The 18,351-nt window shown below is 43.1% G+C and overlaps 1 protein-coding gene across 1 annotated transcript in view; it reads left to right on the top strand.

Moving 5' to 3' along the window:
* The window catches only part of DIPK1A (divergent protein kinase domain 1A), a 95,123-nt gene that overhangs the window by 45,940 nt on the left and 30,832 nt on the right, over positions 1–18,351 (top strand). The window lies entirely within an intron of this gene.

Genomic DNA, 18,351 nt, shown 5'->3' with positions numbered 1-18,351 from the left:
CTGCCCTTCTCCCTGCGGAAGGCGTTAACCGGTATCTTCTTGTCCCACTAGTCCCCGCGTCCCACGGCCCCCTGCGGGGCATTCTCCCCTCTCGTGGAGCTGGGGTGGACTCCGTCGGGCCCAGGGCTTGTCTGTGACCATCCTAAAGCCTTTGATCACTAAGTCACATTCCTCACGTAGGCAAGCTCAGATGTAGGAGGTGTTGTGTTTTAATCAATCCTCCAGAAGAAGACTGGGGGAGCCTTTCACTTTCTGGTTGTATACTTCACGAATTATTTAAGTTTGACCATGAGCATTTGCTATTTTCATAATAAAAAGTAAAGATGACCCAATTTGAAAAATGAAACTCAGCAGTAGAGCTTTAGTATCATTTCAGGTCTATTAAATTAACCTGTCTACACTTGCACGTGCGTGCGCGCGCACACACACACACACACACACACACCCCACAGTGCAAAATAGTGTTGAAAAGTGCATTCTTGTTTAGACAGCGAGAGCTATAAGATGTTACCACGGGATGACCCCGAAGCTCCACCTCTGAGAAACAACCCCAGGAAGTGACTCAAAAGAAGGAAGATAAAAAAAATCTATATGAAGCTCGTCTACACAGAGAACAATTGGGGAAAGAAGACTTTAAAGTCAACATAAGGAAAAAAGTCAGGAAAATAATGATACATCAGCTGGATGGATGTTATTGCAACACTGAAAGTGATTGTCAGAAAACTATGTTAACAACACAGCATGTTTACAGTACTGAACAGAAGAATACACAATTATATACACACTGATTACAGCTGTGTGTGAAATGAATTACATGTGGACAATTAGAAGGAAGATGGATAATGAAGACAGCTGTTCTCGTTCAGTGTAATGCCTTCCAAGTTCATCCATGTTGCTGCAAAATCTTGCTGAATGTTTTTTCAATAAGTAAGATTGGAAAAATGTAAGTAAGATTGGAAAAATTTAAAGAGTTTCGAGTTGTCAGTTCAGATTATCATTGTTCTGGGACTTTTACAGCAAAAGGAAGGAAAGACTCTAGAATCTGAGCCCTCTTCTCTTTATTCCATTGGCCAAAAGAATTAGAAAGTTATAAAAAGGAACATTTTCAGGGCATATGATACTGGAATGGTCTCTTGAGGGAGACTGTAGATTCCATTCTTAGAAATTTTTAAGCAAGTAGTTGCGGTTGATTGATTTATTCATATTACCAAAGATGGATCAGATCCAATTTTTTAATAGCCGCTTTATTGAGATGAGATTCACATGCTGTACATAAAACCCACGCTTCAAAAGTGCAGTCAGCGGTGTTTAGCATATTTGCAGATTTGTGCTATTCATCGCCATTATCTAGTTTTAAAACATTTTTTTAAAAACACCCATCAGCAGCTGTACCCCTCCCTCCCTCCTGCAGGCCCCTGGCAGCCACTAACCTGCTGTCCTTCTATGGGCTTGCCCATTCTAGACGTTCCGTGTAAGTGGAATCATACAGTATGTGGCCTTTTGTGTCTGTCGCCTTTCACTTAGCGCAGTGATGTCAAGGTTCATCCACGGTGTAGCACGTATTAGGACTTCCTCTTTATGTCTGAATTTTAATGCTCCATTGTGTGTGTGTCGCGTTTTGTTTATCCATCCGTCAGTCGACGGGCATTTGGGTTGTCTGGACATTGTGTATGTGTGTGTCTGTGAGAGAGAGACTGTTGTAAGTCATGTTGCTGTAAACATTTTGTGTGTGGACATCTGTTTTCAGGCTATTTTGGTTACGTATAGGTGCGGATTTGCGGGGTCTTATAATAAATCTGAGTTTAGCTTTTTGAGGGGGTGTTTCCCGAAGCGGCTGCGCCGTTTCGCAGCCTCCCCAGCGGCGTCCGGGGGCTCCCGGGGCTCCTGTGACGTCCCTTCCAGTTCTTGGTGCGGTGCGCGGCGTGTAGTAAACCTTGGCTAGATGCCCGTTATTCTTACTGATAATGCGCTCACTGTTAGCAGAGAAAACTGAAAATTGCCTTGTGTTCATTGTCTCTAAGCAAAATGAAGGCACTGTATTGTTTCCGTCACTAGGCTGTATTTTGGCTTTTTTCTACTCTCATTAATGGTAATGATATGTATTTTTTCCTTAATTGTATTTTCTAGAGAGAGATTACAAATGTGTGTGTGAATTTCTTCCTTTTCCTTCAATAACATGCTTTCTCATAGTTCTGAAGTCTGTAGATATTAAATAAACGCCTGTCCTCACGTACTTAGGGCATGAGCTTTGTCCTCCTGGGTCCCCGTCCCGCTGCCCTCAGTACAGGTGGTGGAGAGGAATCTGCAGGGGCTCCTGCGGTGAGCGGCAGGCTGCAGAGCACAGGAAGCTGCAGGAGGAGGGCAGAGACCCTGGCCTCGAGCCCTGGGTCACCGTGGTTGGGAGCACGGGGGGCGGCGTGCGGCCCTACGTGTGGCCTCTCTCACCTCCTGTGCCGTGTTCCTCCCCTTTCACTCCCTTGCTGCCTCCCAAATGTTTCCTATTCCTGCTTTAAGGGAAAGTTCATATACAAGAGCCCCATGTATGACAAGCAACTGAAGTGCTGACAATACAAAGATCTAGGTCAAACCATCGTAAATCACCTTTCATGGTTTCTCCCCGTTGCCACACTTTAAACCTGTTTTCTTCCCCTTCATTCTCATTAATGCAGTGCATTTGGCAGATACTTACTGCTCACCTGCTATGTGCCAGGCACTGCTTTTAGGTACCTGTTCTTGTTCTTCTCCATTGCCTTTAAAATGTTTTTAAATTTTTTATTGAAGTAGAGTTGATGTACAATATTATTTAAGTTACAAGTGTACAATGTAGCAACTTATCACAACTTTAAAAGGTTATGCTCCATATGAAGGTGGTATAAAGCATTGGCTATGCTCCTCATGTTGCACTGTATCCTTGTAGCTTATTTCATACACAATAGTTTGTATCTCTTAATCCCCTACCTCTATGTTGTCCCTCCTTCCTTGCCTCTTCCCATTGGTAACCACTAGTTTGTTCTCTGTATCTGAATCTGCTTCCTTTTTGTTTTATTCACTTATTTTTTAGATTCTACATGTAAGTGACATCATACAGTATTTGTCTTTCTCTGACTTATTTCACTTAGTGTAATGTCCTCCAAGTCCATCCATGTTGCTGCAAATGGCAAGTTTTCATTATTTTTTATGACAGAGTATTTCACTGGGGATATATATATTATATGTGTGTGTGTGTGTGTGTGTGTGTGTGTGTGTGTGTGTGTGTACACCACATCTTCTTAATCCACCCATCTGTTGATGGACATTTAAGTTGCTTCCATAATTTGGCAATTGTAAATAATGCTGCTATGGACACTGGGATGTGTGTATCTTTTCGAATTAGGGTTTTGGGGTTTTTTCAGATATGTATCAGAATGGAGTTGCTGGATCATATGGTAGCTCTATTTTTAGCTTTTTGACAAACCGCCATACTGTTTTCCACAGTGGCTGCCCAAAGTTACATCCTCACCAACAGTGTAGAAGGGTTCTTTTTCTCCACGCCCTCAGTGACATGTGTCACTTGTGTTCTTTTTGACGATAGCCATTCTGACGGGTGGTTTTGATTTTCCACTGCCTTTTGCGCCCACCTTTTTCTATCCCTTTCAATCCCTTTCTTTCCCAAATTGGAAGTCAGAGAGACAAGTGAGAGAAAGAAATTGTAGGATGTGGTGTCTGTATGTATTATATTCTCTGCATAGTCTATTAATCATTTCACTGATTTCCTTTGATTTCAAAAAATTGTATGTTTTGCTTAAAAGCCTCAGAGTTTGTCGGTGGAGGGTTTAGCTCAGTGGTAGAGTGCGTGCCTAGCGTGCACAAGGTCCTGGATTCAATCCCCAGCACCTCCATTAGAGATTAAAAAAAAAATCTAATTACTCCCCCCGCCAAAAAGCCTCAGAGTTTGTATGACAGGACACCCCACTTGTGGTGCACTGGGTGTGAGGACTCCTCGCCAGTTCTCCCACCTCTTTCCAGCATGGCTATATTGACTTGTTCTTTATTTCTATGTCTGGCAAAATGGGAAGGAGGTACTGGCAGGAGAAAAAAGAAAAATATAAATCAGAGGATATAGACAAAAGAGGGCAAATAAAGGTCTCTGACAACGTGGGGGCTATGAGTCAGAGAAGTGGCTGAGGCCTCCAGGTACGTAGCATCTTATACACAGTATCATTGCCCGGCTCATGGTACCAGGAGGAATTTTAGGGATTATTTAGTTCACTTACAAAAACTACGTCATAGAACATGCAAAGAACCCTATTTTTACCTTAACTGATGGAAAAGGGCTGTTAAAAGAAGAATAAATTGGATGTTTTTGCTATTCTTTATTTACTAACTCAGAATCCATCTTTGTGGCAGTCTCAAAACAGAAATGGTCTCCAGCTAGGAAGATAAATGGACAGACCAGTATTTCCCACCTCCTCTTTTTTCATATTATGGCATAAAGGAGACTGATCGTTTGCAAAGCACTAGGGCCAACAGGCAGGGCTACTGTCAGCTGGAGGTGATGACCTGAGGTTAAGGCGGTCGGTACCTCGACCTGCCTGTGACTCCGTCTCACACATCAGCTGAGGAACTCAGGAACGAATTGCGCAAACCGCAGTACTGTGGAGAGTCAGTGTTGAATATTACCCCTTACTAAGAAAGACAGCGTGTTTTAGCACAAACAAAGTGACTGGAGATAATGGCCTGATTAACTCTATGGCTTCCTAGATACTTGTGCGCATGGTGTTATGGCTGGTAATATAATGTACAGCCACGGCAGACAACAAACAGATAGTGCGTATTTTCAGTCATTAAAGGTGGCCTCTGACTTTGAGATTTTCATGGCCACTTGGGTTTTGGAGAAAATTTGAGTGAGGGTGTTGGACTCCAAGTTCTAGACCTGTGAATTCATCAGACCTTGGAGAAGAGGGTATCGGGGCTTGAAGGTTCAAGCAGGTGAAACATTCTTGCAGGTATCTAATACCCCATCGTATTTTGAAAATTACGCCTGTGTTTTCACGGAATGTTTTTGTTCTCTTCCTTTTCCCCTGCAGGATGAGAGGAATTCTTTAGGGCTGTAATGAGAGGTATATGTTCTTTTCAAAATTCCATGAATGTTTGACGTATATATGTAAATACGTACATCACATTTCTAAGTTTTGAATCATAGTTAAAAAAAAAAAAAAAACCTAACAGCCATGAACCTATCACAGCTTCAGCGCTTTAAGTGAAAGTCTGTCTGTGTTGGTAAAAGCTGGGAATGGGGCAGGAACCTGAGCATCCTCACCCTAAATCCATTGCTCTTTCTAACAAGTATCTTTATGTTGATACATATCATTCCTCCTTTTTGAAATGTGCCTTGCTGTCATGAAAACAAGTTGAAATCAGTGATGACACCAGCTGTTGGTGAGGATCCAGAGAAACTGGTGGGAATAGAACCCGTAGAAAATGGCGTAGCTCCCGTGGGACCGAGGCTGTCAGTGTGTTAAAAACTAAACTAAACTAAACTAAACTGCCGGACAACCCAGTAGTTACATTTTGGGGCATTTATTCCAGAGAAACGAAAGCTTATTTTCACACAAAAACCAGTAAGTGAATGACACAGCTTTGCTTGCAGTAGCCTGGAGCTGAGTCAGCCCAGAAGCCCTGCCCCAGGGGAACGGTTGGAGGAAGTCTGGTCCATACGGACCGCGGAAAACCGCCCAGCAGTAAAGAGAAAGGAACCACCGGTGTGGACGACAGCCTAGAAGAACCTCCAGGGAATTATGCTGAGTGAAAAAGGCCAGCCCCCCAAGTTCACATACTGTATTAATCCGCTTTTGTAACATTCTTGAAATTGTAGAGACAGAGAGCTGACTAATGGCTGCCAGGGAATCAGGGGAGGTGATAGAGGCGGATGTGGCGATAAAAAAGCAACGGGGGAATCTTTGTAGTGATGAAGGTCTTGTGTACTGGACTGTAGCAGTAGATACACAAAGCTACACATAATCAAGCCGTACAGAACGAAGCCCGTCAGCACACACACACACACGAACAAGAACAGGGAAATCTGAAGAAAGGAAGCGGTTTCTATCAGTGTTGTCATGGCTCTGATGCTGTAATTTTGCAAAATGTTACCACTGGGAAAACTGGGCAAAGGAATCTCTGTATCGTTTCTTACAACTGCATGTGATTCTACAGTTATCTCAGAATAAAAAAGCAAGAAAACAAATGGAAATCCAACTTCAAATAACTAAAGTATTGGTTCAAATTCTTAATAGCTATAGCATATTCCTTTTATTAACAATAACTATTATTACTATTAATAAGTCATCTATTGTTTAATGAAATCTTGGAATGAAAGGGCTCATGAATGACACATTCTAGTCCTGGCACTATTGGCAATGAGGTGGTTGCTCAGGATAGTCTCATTTTAGCAAACTAGATAGGCGTTTCCTGAGAAGTTGTTATTTATTTAGCTTCTATTTATAGTCCTTTCCCCCCAGATTTAATGTGAATAATCTGGGGAGCTTTTACAATGCACATCCCCAAGCTTCACCTGTAAGGCTTCTGATGCAGTAGGTCTATGGGTAGGTCCAGGCAATATGCATTTAAAAAATTGTATCAGCTGATTTTGATTCAAAAGATTGATGGATTGTACTTTGAGGAATACTGAGCTGTAATTTTTATGGTGAATAAGTAAGAACCCTTAACTTTCTTTGTGGCATACAGGACTTGTGGTCAGGTGAGAATTTTCAGAGCAGAGGACTGATAAAATTTTTCAAACACCCACGTGTTGGAAAAAGAATGTTTGATTAAACTGGGTATGTGCTTGCTCTGAATAACAAGAACTTGGAAGCAGAGAGGAGCTTGCCTTTGGTTCTTACTCATGTTTCAGTGGGAGTCCTGCCCATCTCTTAACTGTTTGGCTGGCGCGACCACTCAAGATTGATTTGATCCAGAGAAGGCAAGACTCCTGTTTTGGTTACATAGTCTGGGTAACTTTGCCGGGTGAGGGATGTGAAGCACTTCATGAGCTCTGAAAACAACGAACTCATTAGTGCCTTATTTTTTGTAAGTGAAATTCCACCTAAAGTGATTGACCCATCCTTTTTTTCCCCTAAACCCTAGTATTCAAGTCATTTTAAATGATTGTTGTTGGTGAAAAGCAGATGTAAAGAAATTGTCCTGGTCTGCCTTTCTGGGGTGCTTAGTTTTTGGCTTGTTGAATGGACCTCTGTCTGCTCAAGCTGATACTCAGAACATTTTCACTTGAGAATCCTTCAGGCTTACAGCGGGGTCCAGTCCAGCCACTTCCCACACTCCTAGGTGTATGCTTTGAGCTCACAGGTTGTCCCGTGGAAGCCCCTCTCTCTAGGCTTGGGCGAGGAAGGCTCCCCTGCCCCTGTTTATTGGAGAGTACCACATCAGCCCAGAGAAACCTCTGCAGACCCTCCCTCTCTTGCACGGCCTCTGACTCGGGGTGGAGCAGAGAACCAGCCCTGGCGCTTTCGACATTAGTGTGTGTGTTTTCTTGGGCAGCTCACCTTGGTGTGAAGCTTTTATTGTGTCTTCGTGCTCCACAGCACAGAGCACATGGCACCATGTGTTATGCATAACTTGGTACTTTGCATAGTGAAAATACAGAAATACACGTGGGAAAGATAGACACCAGTTTCCAAATGATTTCCTCTGAGGGTGAAGGGAAAGATGAGGGATATAAGGGGAGAGGGTTTAGGTCAGGTCATAACATGTGTTTCTCCTTAGAAAAGAGTTAAATCAGTGTGGCCAACTGTTGACATCTGTTTCATTTAGTGGTGGATCCAGAGCTACCTTTTATGTTATTTTCTCTATTTTTCTATATAGACATTTTTTCCTATATGTTTGAAATGATTTATAACTTAAAATTAATTGGAAAAATGAATCTAGGTTACAGTAAATTTTCTGTTTTAGGTTTCTGTCTCCTTTGTTCTCAAAGGCAGAGACCACAGAAGCCAGCTGCCCGCTCAGACGGCGCGTGTGCCCCCCGCCGGGGGCGGTGCAGGCACCGTGCTCAGCTCCACCCTGGTCGCCCTCCCTTCTCACCTCGGGAACCTTGTGCTCTTAACCTGCCCACCAGCACCTTGCTCTCGTCAGACTCTTGCTGTTGACTTCCTGTCAGTGTTTTAAGATGTGCTAGTTCCTCTCAGCTTTGGAAACACCTGCGCTTCAGGCCCAGCGAGCGCCCTGCGTCTCTCCCCCGCCTCACAGGCAGACCTCCCTTAAGAGAGGGCCACCTTCCTTCTTTATTTTCACGCATCCTGCTTTTCAGCCCGCTCCAGCCTGGCTCCTCTCCCGTGCGTCTGTCCTTGTCAAGGTCGACAGTGACATCTGTCTCACTAAATCCGAAGGATACTTCCCAGCCCCCAGCTTTGCCAGCTCTCGTCCGGCTTCGCCACCGCGGGCCCTCTCTGTTTCTCGAACCCCCTTCCGTGATTTCCGCGCGGCCCACGCTTCTGGTTTCCTTCCGACCTGTCTGCTCCTCCAGGCTCTCCTGCATCCGCGCCTCCTTTTTCACTCGGCCATTAAACGGTGAAGATTCTCAGGGCTCAGCTTAAACCCGTTTCTCAGTCCGAGTTTTTCCTTACGGGACAGCAGTTGCTCTCGTGGTTTCTGTTACTTTCCCTGGGACTCCAACCTCCACCGCCAGCCCTGGCCTGTTTTCTCAGCCCCGGATCTGTACATCCACTGCCTCCGGGGTGTCCCCAGCATGACTCACAGACACTGTGGTCTCAACATGTGCAAAACTGAGCTCGCTAACTTTTCCTTCCCCTGGCGGTTTTGTCCTCCAGTGTTGCCTGTTGCAGGGAGTGGCAGCACGATCTGTCTGGTTGCTGAGGCCAGGAACCTGCTGCTGATTTCTCCCGCACCGTCCCCCCCGTGTCCGCAAAAGCCTGTTCTTTCCACGTCTGTCTCAGACCTTCCTCTCTCCCCTCCGTTTCTCACTGCCAGAGCTCTCGTACAGTCACCTCCCAGGCGACTTTTCTTTTGTAATTCTGTAAGAGCTGGACATTCTCCAGTATTTGTGATTTAGATATTTTATATCTAATAGTATTTCAGTACTTGTTGTATTGACTTTTACTGAAGTGTAATTTGTATACAATGAAGTGCTTAGATATTAAGCTGTTCTGTTTGATCACTTTGACAAGTGTATTCGCCTAACGTCAGCCTCACCCCTGTTGAGACACAGAACGTTTCTATCTCCCTGGAAATTCCCCTGTGACCTTTCCCAGCCTGTCACCCATCAGTGCAACCACTGACTTCATTTCGTTTTTAAGAGTGTTTTTAAATATATTTTTTAAAAACAAAAACACCTCAGAATAAAACACAAAAAGATGTTCCAAACCTTAAAAATAACTCGTTGGTAGTGCTGACATGGGACTGTTCTAAAACACAGACTGTCTAGCCTGTGGTAATTAGCACTAGCTATCCTGTTTTGTAAGCTGTATTTTTTCTCAATTAAGTAGGAAAATCTTTGCTGATTTTCTAAGTTATCCATTAAGTATGACAGAAATATTTTAGACTAAACTTTTAACTTATAGTTTCAACACTATTCTCTCTCTGTGTATAGAGTGACCATACACCCCTTACACTTTGAGAACACTTAGAGCTGAGGAGATGGGAGAAGTCAGTCCAGAAAAACTTTTAAATATATCAGTATCAGTTGAGAACCTTTTATATGTATATGTACATAAAGCAATACAAATAATAGTTATTTTTATTTAACTTACAAAGAACTCTACGTTTCTGTTTCGATGAGATGTCCTAAAGAGCACCAGACTTTCCCAAAACTTAAAAAAAACGGTCTTAGTACTTACGGGCTGTGCTGTGCCAACATCTTCTCATTTCTTGATTATGTTTTTCCTGATGAAGTCATCCCTTAACCCTCCTAGCAATTAAAAATGTAGATTAGAAATTTTAAACTACTTCGTCATTCACTTGAATATTAAATATGTAAAGAACCCAGCTGAGCCAGGAAACTGACTCGTTCACCTAACGTAAACCATGGACGTTGGCTGATGATAATGTGCGAGTCGGTTCATCAGTTGCACCAAACACGCCACACTGACAAGGGGTGTTGAGGGTCGGGGAGTATATGTGCCTGGGTGGGGAGGGCTATGAGGGAACTCTGCATTTTCTGCTCAGTTCTGCTGTGTACCCAAAACTGCTCTAAGAAAATTAAGTCTATTAAAAAAAGAAAAAGAACCTGACTTGTTCAGTCGCAGGATAGGTACAGCAGAGGTAGCCAGATACATGAGCTTCTTGTACTGGCCCATCACGGGTGCAGCTCAAATCCGAGGGGCCGGCGTTAAAAGTAAGTGCTGTTTAGGCCCCCCCCATGCAGGTGCCTCACAGCTAGTCTGGATTTGGGTCATTAGAAGGAGACCTGTATTAGAGGGAAAAGAGCACGGGCGCTGGACCCGACACCTCCTTGGGAGAAGGACACTGTCAGGTCCCGGGCCTTCTGCCTTTTCCCCGGGCGCCACAGTTTTTTATTGTGCCTGTCTACTGGGAAATTGTTGTGCATACGTCTCTGATGTATATGTCACTGTGTTAGCATTATATGTATATTATTATACTTCCATGAATGGGAATTTTAAAGTATAAATATTTTTGTCTGTAATATTATTTAATTTTCACAACATCTGCATTATATACATGAAGATAAAGCTTAGGGGGGTTCAGTAACTTGCCCAAAGTCACATAACTTAATTAGTGCTATTTTTGACAAATCCCAAACCACGTGGGGCCTCAGTTAGGAAGTTCTGGATTCCAGCTATGTGCTCTGCGAGGCCTCTTCTAGGTCTGAACAACCTGTGCTTTCGTGTCTAAGATGTCCTCTCAGGTTTAATATTTCTTACCAGATAAGGCCTTATTATGATCCATGTATTAACAACTAAGAATTTTAGGAATTAACAGGTGGTGGAAGAGAAACTGAATACCTACAATAGTATCAAGTTAGCTTGGTCTTTGGTGCAGTTTTTAAAATCCATTGGCATGTTTTTCGCTCCCAGGCGTATGTCGCCTATTTAAGAGGTCGGTAGGTGGGGAGCGTGTAGCTCGGCGGCAGAGTGCGCGCCTGGCATGCACGGGGCCGTGGGCTCGACCCCCGGTACCTCCACCAAAAGTGGTAAATAAATGGATAAACCTATTACCTCACCTCCCCCCAAAAAGAGATTGGTAGCAACCGTCCCTGCAGGTATAATTTACGAGGTATCTGTTGTCTTAAGCTCCGTAAATAATTCCGTCAGCACAGCTTCCTGGGGACTTGGGGCAGTTGCTTCTCAGCATTGTCCCCTCCTGGCAAGTACAGCCGCTGCTCCTCCCGGTCGGTCGCTCGCGGGCAGGAAACTGCCCATGCGGCGGGCGCCTCCCTCTCCAGGGCGCGGGCAAACGTTTTCATTTAGAAACTGCCTCAGCGTGTGCTCCTTACCAGTCAGCTCCTTTCTTTCAGTGTCAAAATCGCTGTGATCAAAATAGCTCTTGTCTGCCTCTGAAGCATTTTCCATAGGTTTCATTTGGTTTTGTTTTTAGCTTTCTTTGGCATTTAGGAGAGAAACGGGAAGGCAGTTCTAGGTTAACACCTGTCTGAGAAATTCCAGAATTAGGGAGAGCCATCTGGTTTGCATGGTTTGTAATGTCTTCGGAATAGGATCTTATCATTCCAGACAGATTCTTGGGCTCTTCTAAAACGAGCTTAACTCAGAGGCTGCTGCAGCTCCCGGCGTTCTGCTGCTGAGCTGAAGGAGGACAGTTAGGCCCGGGAGGGCGCGCGTCTGTAACCTTGTGGCTGTGAAGGCCGCTGTTTCTCATTCCTCGTGCTCACATAGCTTGAAGGCCCATAACTTAGATTCCTCTGTGCTTCTAATTATTCCTCAGAATTATGTACTTAGATCAAGCCTAAAGGATTCAACCACACAAACGATGAATGGATTTTAATTGCAATGTCCAGTTCTCCCCAACCGAGGAAGGAGGAAGAACCCTCAGTCAGAACGGCCAAGGCAGTTGCCTCTGTTCTGGCTGGGCCCCCCTCGTTGCTTTTCCCCTCGCCCTCAGAGCCCGCTTTGCTGACCCTGTCCCTCGATGAAGCGTGCCGCCTGGTACGCACGCCCGTATGGGGCACCCCTACATCCTGTCTGCGCCAGCCCTGTGTAACCAAGAGCGCGGGGCCAAAATGATGCAGCTTCCACCTTGGTCTCTGGGGACACTTCATGTGAGGAGCCTGACTCCCCTGAGCATCCTGCTCTGATGAAGTCCAGCTCGCTGCCACCTGCGGTGGCTCCCGCCATTCCCGCCGAGGGGCCGGACACGTGAGGGAAACTGCCACCCGTGTGTCCAGCCCAGTCTGTCCTTCGTCACAGGCCTTCAGCCCTAATCACGAATGCAGCAAAAACTTGAGAGAACTGACCAGCTGAGTCCAATCAGCTCAAAACCATGAGAGACGTAAGTGATTTTTGTAAGCCACTGAGTTTGGGGATGGTTGGTTGTACAACAATAGAAAGCCGGGACACTTAGCTTTCTCAACCCCTGTCTCTCTCCACTGGGCTGGTGGAGAACCCCACGACTGAGTTCTCTGCTGCTGGAAATGCTAACGCTCCTTGTATGTATGTGCTGATGGCGGCCCACGTGCTCTGGGACGTGCTGGCTGTCCACTTATTCGTGGAAAGCCTTCTGTGTGCCTTCTTTTTAAATCCAGGCATGGCTTTGCTCTGCTTTCTTGGCCGTACGGGTCTCTTAAACCCGTGCCTGGCCTGTGGTCTCTAACGCAGCAGCAAAGCGAAGGGGTATAGCCTTCAGCCTTTACTGGAAAAAGCCGTCTCTTCGTGGGCTGAGAACTAAGTTGCGCCCACCCCCGGGCGGCTCTGTGATAGCCCCTGTTCAAGGCCTGTGGACTTCCTGCCTCCGTCTAATCATTCTCACATCGCATTGCCCCTCCCTCTGAGTCCAGGATTTCCAGGGACACTGGACGAAACACATGAGACCCACAAAGTGTCTAGCAGGGAGCCAGGCACAGAGCGCACCTCCGTGCCGCGTGTTCTTTTTTCCCAACAGAGCTTGCAGAGCAACGTATACATTAAAAATTTATGTATTTGATTGTGTCTAAGACAAAGTAAATTTTTTATTTATAATAATCAGACAGTGGAATATTCTGCAGCAAAGAAAATGAGCAAACGATGGCTACATGCATCAAAGGAAGATGCAAGTCACGACAGGACAGAGGATGTGTGCTGCTAGTTCGGCGAGGCTCCAGAGCGGTGGGCACCAGACTGTACTTCAGGCGTGGAAATCAGCGGTTACTCTGCACAGGAAAGCACCTATATGATTGTCATAGAAATTGGGAGCATGTTAGTTCGCCCTTTATTGGAGAGGGTCACGTGGGGGTCAGTGAAGGCACTAGAAAAATTGTTTCCTAACCCAAGTGGTAGTTACATGGGTATTTACTTTCTAATTATAATTAACTTACGCTTATGTATGTTAAATAGCTCTATATGAATGATATATTTCCCGGTAAAAAAAAAGTATTTAAAAAGCAATCAGGGAACTTCTAGATCCTAGAGGTATATTTTAAAATAGATCCTGTAAGCAACCATATACAAATATCCAGTTTTTTTCTGATTAAAAAAGTAACTCATATTCATTATAGAAAATCTATACAATAAAGAGAAAAGTAAAGGTCACCCATAATCCTACCACTTCTGACATTTTGAGAAAACAACCCTTGACATTTTGGTTTATTTCCTCACAGTTTCTACAGTCTGTTGGTGACTTTTTCTCTTTCTTTTTTAAAGCAAAATAGGGAACATACCATACATGTTGTTTTGAAAGCTGAATTTTTTCACTTTACCGTATCATGAGCATTTTCCCATACTTCGACACTTCTTTGAAATAGCAATTTACTATTGGAAGTACCCGCAGGCTTCAGGATCACCCCATGCAATTAATTCCCCGGGAAAAAATGTTCTGCAGTTTTTATCCTGTCAGCCCCTCAGCATAAGAAATATGAACGAGCATTCAGACAAAGTGTGAAAGTGATCTGCTCCTTATTAAAATTTTACTTCCAGAGTTCTCATAAAACCAAAACAGAGAATATACTTATGCAGAGAAGACCTTTATAATTTAGATCTGAGGCCAACGAGGATTCTTCCTATGAAAGTGAAAATTCAGCTCTCAGATGAAGATGCTAAACCTCTGATCAATAGACCAATAACGCCCTTTGACGAGGATCCTTCTGTAAACTTCTGTTATCAAAAAGCATTTTCATCCTCAGGACAAGCTGGGGAGCATAGATATTTTTAGAACCTTTTCACTATTTTTAACTTACAGAAACTCAAGACTTTCCTTGTTTGAAATGAGATGAAAGTTCTTTTTTTATGTTTCTTTGATTGAGTATCATAGTTGTCTCTTGATGTTTGTGAAAATTAGCACCAGGATAGTTTAGACTTGGCACACTGAGACATTCTTCTTACTGATTTTCCCATAGCCCTCAGACTGGCAGCAAGATACCCTTTAACAAAGGAACGGAAAATCCATTCCAAATAAAGTTTATCTGCACGAGTTAGGGTGTGCTGTAAATATTTACCTTATTCAATGGTTTCTTGATATTTCTGGTTTTTTACAGCTAGCATATTTTTCAACAGTATTATTACTATAAATATCTAGAATTTATTACAAGGGTAAAATTTATACTGGGGGATATGTGTCACTTTTAACATTAGTTTTTTCAGCCTGATTACTCCTAAATATTTAGCAATAAAAGTTAGCTAGTTACAATGTTGTCAGTGTAACTAGCATTAAGGAAAAAAGTATTTTTGAAGTTTATTTCAGAGTAAATGGTAATTGAAAAACTTGAACAAAAAGATATTGTACACACACAACTTATATAGTGTTATAAACTAGTATTACCTCAAAAAAAGGCAAACACATGTCTCTCAGCTTTTTCTATAAAATAATGAATGATGAAATCATTGTATGAGTTTTTGCAAGTGATAACCTTATAAAGTCATCTGAGTGTTCAAGTCCATTAAATATGTTGAGTAAGATAGATATTTTTCTTCCCTACTTCTCAAAATTAAGAACATCCATGTAAGGGAGTATTTGGGGGTAAAGCAAATGGGACTTTGTGCTTTACATGTTTATAAAAGTTGTTGAATATAGAAAAATAGAGAAGGAATATAAAAGTAATATTATATGGCTAAAGTTTGATATGTTGCCTCTTTGTGCCTATTTTTAAAACTTAACGTAAAATTATTTGGAAAAGATCCTAGGTTTTCAGATTTGTCTTGAAATAAAGTTATCACAATGAGATCAAACAATATAAAAGATGAAAAAGTATCACTACCCGTTACAGTGGTAGTTGGTAGAGAAACTTTGTTTCATTATTTACGCATTTTCCACCTCCAGTGATTTTTCCTCGTTTATGATAAGTTGCTGGAAGTCACTTCGTCCTGAGGAATCACTTCCAGCTGTTATCTCCAGACAGATGCTCTGTTTCTCTAATCGGTAGTAGCTCACGCCTTAAAAACTAATTTAGAATGAAACGATGATGTCGTACAAGTTTGATTCTTTCAACACCGCCGTTTTTGTTTTCATTTTATTGTGTGTCCGTAATACAAGGCGCCTCAGCCGTAGCATTCTTGACACTTGGGGCAGCTAATTCTTCATTACGAGGGGCAATCCTTTGTGCTAAAACGTGTTTGGCAGTCTCCGGCCTCTGCCCGCGGGGCTCCGGGAGCGCCACCCGCGGTGAAGCGGGATTTCCTACCCTTAGCAGGTGTCCCCACCTGGGCAAGTTGGCTGTGGCTGAGAATCACTGCCATGGTGTAACTACTAAATTCTCATACTTTCCAGGAGTAATTTGGAATAAAGCAGTGTACCACCAGTAGCTAGGCATAAAATCAGCAAAACAGACAAGCTGCTGGGTAGTATTTTGGATTGTTCAGCATAAATAAGAAGGGCAGGAACAATAACTACATTTCTTAATCAAAGTCTAGATTGTCTAGGTAATTGGTACAGAACAGACCGCTGGCACTTAGTGAGTGCCACACAGGGAAATGAAGTTAGTCCATGGCTACAGATGCCATTTACGGCTGCTTCTCTTCAATCTTTATTTTAAAATGTGAAGGAACAGGCTCTGCAGAGATTAAAGGACACATGAAGGTCCTTGTACTATTTTGTGTTACTCCCAAATCACGGTAAGTTTCATGGCATGCTGGAGTAAAAATGTGTTCCATTCCTTTTGTCATTATGTCTACAACAGGTGATGCCCGGTGCCCTGCTGGGAGCATCGTTAATCCAACTTCCTCTCCTAAATTTTTGGCATTCTGTATCATGAGGAGCTCTCAGCGGGCAAGCCAGTTCACGGAGTGTTTTTCAGTTGAAACATATGCCAGAGAAAAATTTTAATGTAACTCTTTGAGAGGAAAGCAAAATGATTTCAAATTTTATTAAATTGGATATACAGGAGGGAAAATATACAAAAATCTGAGCTCTCAACATCTGTTAAGCTCAACATGCATTTGAAAGTAGAAATGATCGGTGGAGAGTCCAAAGGGGAGTGGACATCACCACACTTCTTGAGGTGGGTGCCAAGAGGGCAAGACAGGACCAAATCCTGAGCGCTGGGAGAGAGCCCGCCGCCAGGTCTGTGTGGTGTCCTGGACTCCGTGACTTCTACCTGCTGCAGAGAAAGTCAAAAAAAAAAAGGCAAAACGAAAATAGTGTAAGGTCTTCCTTGATTGTTTTACTAAATGAATTGAGATTCATCTTGTTTTAAAACCCCATCTCGAAAAAGTCATATAAAATGTTAACAAGAGATTGGACTTCTAAAAGTAACATCCTGCTATGCTGTGGTTGTTCACGGAGTCCTGTCACTCTGTTAAGGAGACTTGCATAGTGGATTTATAATTTGTTCGTCCCTGTAACTGGAGATGTTCTGAAAGTTCCCAAGGCACGTAAAGGACAATAAACAGCTGCCGAGTGAATGGGAAGGGGCTATCTTAGTATGGAAGTATGCCTTGTCGTACAATATAATTTTCTTTAAATAGTGGTGAGAAACATACACAAAAGAAGGCATGTAACCGTCACCCTGCTTGAACAGTTACTAACTCGTGGCCAGTGTTGTTTAAATCATACCCCACCTACTTTTTTCTCTTCTATATTATTTTGAAGTCAATTCCAGATACCATTTAATTCATAAATATTTCAATGTCTATCTCTAAAAGATTAAGTCTGTTTTCTTTAAACATTACATTATACCTGAAAATTTTTAAATAATTCCTTACTAACATCAGGCATCCTGTCAGTCTTCAAGTTTTGAATTGTCTCATACATGTAATTTTTTTTTTTACAGTTTCCATGTCACTCATGACTCAGAAAAGATCCACAGACTGTGATTATTTGATATACAGTATTTCTTAAGTAGTTTTGATCTTCGGTTTTCCCACCTTCTCCGTATTTTCTCCCTTGTAATTTCTTTGCTGAAGAACTGGCGTGTTTGCGTCACAGCGTTTCCCACAGCCTCGAGTTTGCTGACTGTCTCCCAACCGTGTCACTTGCTTGAGTGTCATCTGTATTCTTCTGTCTCCTGTATTTCCTGCGAACCGGTAGTTAGAGCTGAAGGCTTAATCAGATTCAGATTCAGTTTTCTTTCTGGCAAGCCCAGAAAGGTGGTGGGCAGATGATAATGACGGCGTTGCTGGCTTCTGTTCAGGGCCCTGCACATGGGCTTTGCTGACATCCGTGGAGTGTTTTCTATGTGCCGAGGCGTGTGCTTTCTGTCATTTAATCATATTTAAGTTTTGTGATGCGAGTACGTATCAATTTCTGTCTGATGACCAGACCTCTCTTTAGGGCCAAGTAATCCTAAATGTCTTTCAGACAAACCCCTTGGTACCCTACTGTCATCCCTGTGATTTAACTTGGAATTCCATCTGAATTTTCTTTTTACTGGATTCATTTAGAGATATATTAAAATCACTTGGATGAAGGGCATATTTTATATTTTAATAATAAAGCTCAAAACCCTACCATTTACCTTTGAGTTTGTTGTACTCCAGCTTTTTGGTCCTGGGAGTCACCATCTGCTAAGCTCACAAAGACAGGTGTCTAACTCGCAGATGAGGCCCGGGGAGTCAGTATTCCCCGAGCCTCATTTCCCCTCACCCATTACCTCCTGCAGGGGCACTTACGTCTCTTTGGTCTCCTGCCTCCTCCCTGTGCTCCATGCTCACGGAGCCCTGCTGCTGCCCAGTGTGAGAAACTGGCTCGTGGTTGTAGAAGCAAAACTAGCTTTTCTTTGTTTGCTTACATGTCTTTCATTTA

This window comes from Camelus ferus, chromosome 9 (genome assembly GCF_009834535.1).
Source record: "Camelus ferus isolate YT-003-E chromosome 9, BCGSAC_Cfer_1.0, whole genome shotgun sequence".
Taxonomy (NCBI): Eukaryota; Metazoa; Chordata; class Mammalia; order Artiodactyla; family Camelidae; genus Camelus; species Camelus ferus.
This window is presented reverse-complemented; position numbering and strand designations above follow the sequence as displayed.